Source organism: Octodon degus, unplaced genomic scaffold (genome assembly GCF_000260255.1).
Source record: "Octodon degus isolate 3935 unplaced genomic scaffold, OctDeg1.0 scaffold00050, whole genome shotgun sequence".
NCBI lineage: Eukaryota > Metazoa > Chordata > Mammalia > Rodentia > Octodontidae > Octodon > Octodon degus.
Window position 1 is genome coordinate 2,238,338 of NW_004524626.1, and position 6,754 is coordinate 2,245,091.

Genomic DNA, 6,754 nt, shown 5'->3' on the forward strand with positions numbered 1-6,754 from the left:
ATATATATATATATATATATCATCTCACCTTCCTTGTCCAAGGAAAAATGGACCTTAAAAGCACAAGTGGAACACCTAGAGTTTAAGAGTGAAAAGTACAGTTGAGCTTAATGAGGATCCAGAACCAGGCATCTGGTGCCGGTTTCAGCAGCCGTTATTATAGTTAACTCTAAGGAGACCCATGCTTACCAGTCTTCATTTTCCCCCAGACATCTACCGTGACATCTATTGACAGTTTTATCAGCTTTTGGGAACACACGGGTCAATCACTACTGCTGTGGAATGGCATCTTAAGCCTCAAAGCCTGCATCTGCTGGGTCAGAGGGGAACTATCAGACTTGCTAAAACTTTAGGGTTCCAATTTAAGGTTATCTGAACAGAGGGTAGGAGTGTCTCAGCTTTTGGCAGGTGTCAAGTTTGAGCAGACTAACACTGGTAAGTACAGAAGGGTTCTGAACAGTCACCAAGGCAGAGTAAGCCACTGTTGTGAGTAGCGAGGAAAGGTTTTCTCTCAGAGGAGGAGCACAAGCTAGCAGGAACCCTGTCAGATAGCCATACAATATTATTTTTCCAGGTCAGACATGTTTTGGATTCCAGGAAGAAGAAAGAATTAAAGTAAAACTCGCATGTAGAGGTCCTTCATAGATGCCAACATCCGATGCTTCCATTGGCCCAGTAGGAGCACTGAGACAAAGAGTGCCATGAAAAACACAGTTGGAAACGTAGGTTCTCTGATGCTCTGGTATAATCCTACCCTTCATCTCTGCCTCCTGGCTGAAGCAATCAGAGTTCTGTTCGTCCTTTTTTGATGGTTGCTTTGTTTTGTACTAGAAAGTTACTTAAAGGATTTGGAAAACAACTTGTTCAGACATGTTTGCAAAAGCCTTGGAAGAAAAAATACTACAAGATTTATTTGGACATCCAATGGACTCTACTAAATGCTACAAAAGAGAACATATAATGTCCTAAATCCTTAGCTAACCTGGCTTCATAACAATCTTCCCTAGTGGAACTAAATCCGTATTTATACTGAAGAAGCACTGAGAGTATCTGTAGAAGAAGAGCGACTTTCAAGTGTCTGGCTTTAGCTCAAATCTCAAATGCTGCTGCTTGACAAATGGCTTCATAAAAAGTAGAGAAAATTCCTGGAAAAATGTTAGCATAAAAAATGTACCGACTTGGAATGCCTGTCATTCTGGTCTTCTAAATACATACTGCTTGTCACATCATACCAATTACTGCCATGCTATCTCTCAAGTAAATGTTTGTTTAAAAAAAAAAAGAAGGGGGTAATAAATGAAAACAAGAGACAAAAAATATGTCATAGGACTATCCTGCCACAATGATGTATATGGTTAGATTTCTAAATTTCTGTGTAAAAATATGTAGTTGTTTATTCCTATTTTAAAAATATTTTTCTTTTTTTTTAATTTTTTTCTTTTTTTTCCTTCACATTCTGTAGGGATTTAAAGTTTAACATATCACTATTTAATGGAAAATACCTGTCCCATGTTATGTCTAAGTTGTTTGATATTCACACAGATAGTGAGGTTAAACTCGACTGCCTACGTTATAGGGTAATAATATCATTAAGCTTCTCTTCTGGAGGGTTAACAACTTAAGTTTGCAGACCAAAAATTAGAGAAAAAGAAGGGCTGCAAGTACAGCCAACATTTTGGCTCTAGCCTTTCAAGGTCAGTGAGGACTCAGGACACAGCAGAACCTGTACTGTAACATCCTGTAAGTCAGTGGTGTCCCATATTTTCTGATGAAGGGTCCACAGAGGAAAGTGATCAATGATGTGGAGTGTGCCTGGGGAGAGTCACATGGAGAGAAAACATTCTCTCAGAATCACTAGAGACTTCTGGACAGCCATTAGAGCTGAATGTCCCTGTAAATTTCTTATCTTGATTTCTTATCCTCAGTCTGGATGGAAAGTGAGATTTGTTATGCTTAGGTTCTGGATTAATATTGGCAGTTTTGATAAAGATAGTAGGTAATTAATATGCCTATATGGAGGGCTCAGCACAAACCAGGCCCATAGTTAAAAAAGAAAGATAGAAAATGAAGGTCAAGGGCTGGGGAGATGGCTCAGTGGAATAAGCGCTTGCCTGGCAAGCTCAGGGACCTGAGTTCAATCCCCGGTTCCACAAAAAGAAAGGAAGGAAGGAAGGAAGGAAGGAAGGAAGGAAGGAAGGAAGGAAGGAAGAAAGGAAAATGAAGGTCAAGCCTTATTTTGTCCTTAGTTACTCACTGAGTATCTGTAGGCCCAAGTGAAGAGCATCCAGTTTTGGTGTTCATTTTCTTGTATTTTTCTTAAGCAAAAGCAAATTTTAAGTGCTTAACTGCCTCAGAAGCAAAAGTAAATCATGATTTTAAAGAGTAACTGGTTAAGGACCGAGGAATACACCTACTCTTTGTCTCTGTGGTGATCTCTGACCATCTCGCTTCGTTTCTCAGATATGCAGTGAAATTTTCTCTCCTACCTTGGCAATGAGCTGGTGACCTGGAATATGAACAGATGAAAATAATAACTTTAGAGTAGGGAAGGAATCAGATAAGTGGTCAAGTGTAGCATCACTAGTAAAAACCATATATCCATGTAACGTCCCACTGTCACATGATATGATAAGACAGCTACTTTATCTCACTGGTATTTCTTCCTCCAAATCCATAACTACAGTCTAACCAGAAGAATGTTTCAGTTCAATCTTAGGAAACATTCTACAATAGACCTTACTCATCTTTTTCAAAAATTTTTGAGATAAGTGGGGCATGGTGTTACACACCTGTAATCCCAGTACTTAGGAAGCTGAGGCAGGAGGATTACTGCAAGGTCAAGGCCAGCCTAAAGTTTGTAGTAAAACCCCTTGTCTCAACTCCTCCACAAAGCAACAAGGGCATGAACCATAAGAAAACAATGAGACCAGCACTGATAAAAGAAGACCAAAAAGACATGATGATCAAATGCAATATGAGGTTCTACACTGGATCTAAAATAGAAAATAACATCAGTAGAAAAACTGTTAAAGTCCTAAAACTGTCTGTTATTTTATTGATCAAGTTTTATCAGTGTATATTCATATATATATATAAATATACTGTGAATATATAAGATGCTTTCATTCTGGGAAATTATCAGGCATCAAGCGCTCAACTACAAGTATGGATTTGTTTATTTATTTGCTTAGCTCTATTAGTTTCTACTTTATGTATTTTTTTTTAATTTGTGTATTTGAAGCTCTGTTCTTAGGTACATACACCTGCAAGATTATTGTGCCTTCCTGGTAAATCACTTTTACTTTTATTTAATGTCCCTATTTGTCACTTGTAATTTTCTTTGTTCTAAATAGTACTTTGCCTGAACTCAATCTCACAACTGCAGCTTTTGTTTGGTTAAAGATTTACATGGTTTAAAGTTTTGGATCATCTTAATTTTAACCTACCTATGTTAGATTTGAAATGAATTTCTTTTAGATGGCGTATTGTTAGATCAGTCCCCCTGCTATCATCAAGTCTGTATCTTAAAAATGATACATTCAGATTATTTATATTTATGGGAATCATGGGATGGATAAGGGTATAAATCTCCTGTTTTGTTTTTTGGTTAAAAAATGTATCTAGATTCTTTGAAAGAAATTGGCAAATATCTCTGAAGATAGATGGGGCTGGGGAGATAGCTCAGTGGAATAAGCGCTTCCCTGGCAAGTACAAGGGCCTGAATTCAATCCCTGGTTCTGGAAAAAAAAAAATTGAAAAGTTCTTAAGATAACAGTTTGTGAAGAAAATCACAGTGGCCAGCCGTATAGCTCAGAGAACTAAAGTGCCTGATTAGGCAGGCCCAGGGACCAGGGTTCAATTCCCAGTGTGCAGTGCTGGCCCTGCCCCCAGGGCACACAGAGACTGCAGTTAAGAATGAGCATGGTGGTGCAAACCTGTAATCCCAGCACGTGGGAGGCTGAAAACAGGATAATCATTGCAAATCTTATCTGTGTAGTGAGACCCTGTAGACCCTGTACTAAATACATAAAATATGAAATAAATCTCTGAAAATGTTTGAAAAGGAAAAAATGGATAATTTAAATAGTTGCAAAACCTTAACAATTTACTCAGAAGTTAAAAATCTTATTACAGAAATACCAGATCCTGTTTGTATTGTTAACAGATTGTAGAAAATAATAAAGGAAGAAAGAGTCTGCAAATCGCTAATGAAATGTAATTCTAACCTTGCATGTATTATCATAGAATACAGAAGTGAAACAGCCCTAGTTAGTTTTATTGTTAGTAAAGCTTGGATTTAAATATCCAGTGAAGCATCAGAACATAATTGGAAACTACATATTAATCACGCTTATGAACACTGATGTAAAAATCTAAATAGAATATTAATATCGTCCAGAAGTAAGTGTGTACATGTAGTATGTAGGCTAATGCATTAATTGGTTGGTAGAAATAGAACAAATTTTATATTATATAAGAAATTGATAAATATGCATCATCACATGACTAGATAGGAGAAAACAGGTAATCATCTCAATAGTTTAGAGAAAGTAATCAGCAAAGTTCTAGGCCCTTAAGCTGACAAAGTGTACCTACAGAAAGCCTATAAAAAACACAATATTTAATAGTGAAATACTGTTTGACATTGGGAAGAAAACAAGAACATTGGCTAGCACCACTTGTCTAATTTTTTACTGGAGGCTTTAATCAATAATCAGGCAAGAAAAGTAATAAAAAGTACATGGCTTGGAAAGAAATAAACAAAGCTGGTATTATGAGTGAATAAAATGTGTGTGTTAGAATCCAAAAGAAAATATAAAATAACTTACTAAAATTAATAGAATATTTTAGCACATACAACTCGTCGCATAGGTCCTGCTTTACCTTTGTATTAGCCATCCAGTAGAAAAGTATGAAGATGAAATATAGGAAGTAAAGCCATGCTGTTATGTTGAGCTGTGGGGGACTCAGGTCAATAATTTCTGACATTGCCAGTTAAACAGAAGACCCAATGCTATTATGGGCTACTGGACTCTTTTAGAATATTTTGCTGAGTTTACACACCTATAATATTCAATAACGGAACTTAGAAAAAATGGGGTATACAGATGAATGTTCATTTTGTATCTGTGTATTCAAAGTGGTTAGGATAGATAAATAGCTGCATTCTCTTAATGAATAGAATGATTTTTTCTAATGGTGTTTGTAAATAGGATCTCAAGTCCGCATCTTGTACAGCAATTAACAACTAAGAAGAATATATGCAGTGTATTATTTGTTGAAACTGTACTTCTGATTTGATTTGAAACTGTCTCATTGCTATCTGTTTATCAATAAAACTTTGAAAAAAAATTACAGTGAAAAAGAAATAAAACTTAAATAAGGAGAGTTGTAATTATAGTATGCAGGGAGAAGGTTTTGATACCAGAAAAACTCACTCTTCCAAAATTGATTTATAATTCGAAAAATATTTCTATCAGAGTCCTAAAAGGAAATTGGTGGTGCTGAAGAAGGTAATATTGAAATTTATATGGAAAAGCAAAGGACCAAGATGGAGAAGATCAGAGACTTCCTCTTGTATACATTATTATAAAACCCTAACCTTGCATGTATTATCATAGAATACAGAAGTGAAACAGCCCTAGTTAGTTTTGTTGTTAGTAAAACTTGGATTTAAACATCCAGCGAAGCATCAGAACATAATTGGAAACTACATATTAATCATACTTATGAACACTGATGTAAAAATCTGAATAGAATATTAATATAGTCCAGAAGTAAGTGTGTACATGTAATATGTAGGCTAATGCATTAATTGGTTGGTAGAAATAGAACAAATTTTATATTACATAAGAAATTGATAAATGTGCATCATCACATGACTAGATAGAAGGAGAAAACAGGTAATCATTTCAATAGTTTAGAGAAAGTAATCAGCAAAGTCCTAGGCAAATATTCAAGAGAAGGGTCTTATCAGGGGATACAAACTTGAGAAGAGAGATGGAATCAAAAGCCTAGAAAAAGTCCTACTCACTTAGGAGTTTTCTGTATGTGATAGAAGATTAATAGCAGGTCATTTGAGAAAAAGGACACTTTTAAAAACTATCAAGTCTTTCTTGGGTATCCACAGGCAATAACAAAACAAAAAAAAAAAAAAAAACAGAATTATGTGCCTACCACGTACTATTTTTAAAACCTTGTTTCATCAGATTAAAATTTTCAATGAGAAATGACAGCACTAACACAATAGAAGAGTATCTTCATCATCTCCTGTAAGGAAATGGTAAAAAGTGAAACTACCATTTCATATAAAAGATATAAAAAGAACTTAAAAATCCATATAAACTAAGATAACAGATTTTTAGCGCATAAATCTCCCATGCTGGCATGGTGGTGCGTGTCTGCAATCCCAGGATTTAGAAAGCTGAGGTAGGAGGATCTCTGGTAGCTCCAGGCCAACCTGGGCTACAATGTGAACTCAAGGTCAACTTGAATTTTATAGTGAAACTCTGTCTCAAAAAGAAAAAAACAAAGACAAGAAAACCTCTCTGAAGATTAATAGCAAAGTATTTGCAGAAACACAGAATCTTGTGCCAATCAATTAAAAATTTAAAAAACAATGCAATATGGGGCTGGTGAGATGGCTCAGTGGTCTAAGGCACCTATTTAGAACAAGCTTAGCAAAGCCTAGGGACCACTATTCAATCCCCCAGCACCACATGCCAGCCAGCCCCGCCCCCTGGTGGGCTGAGCT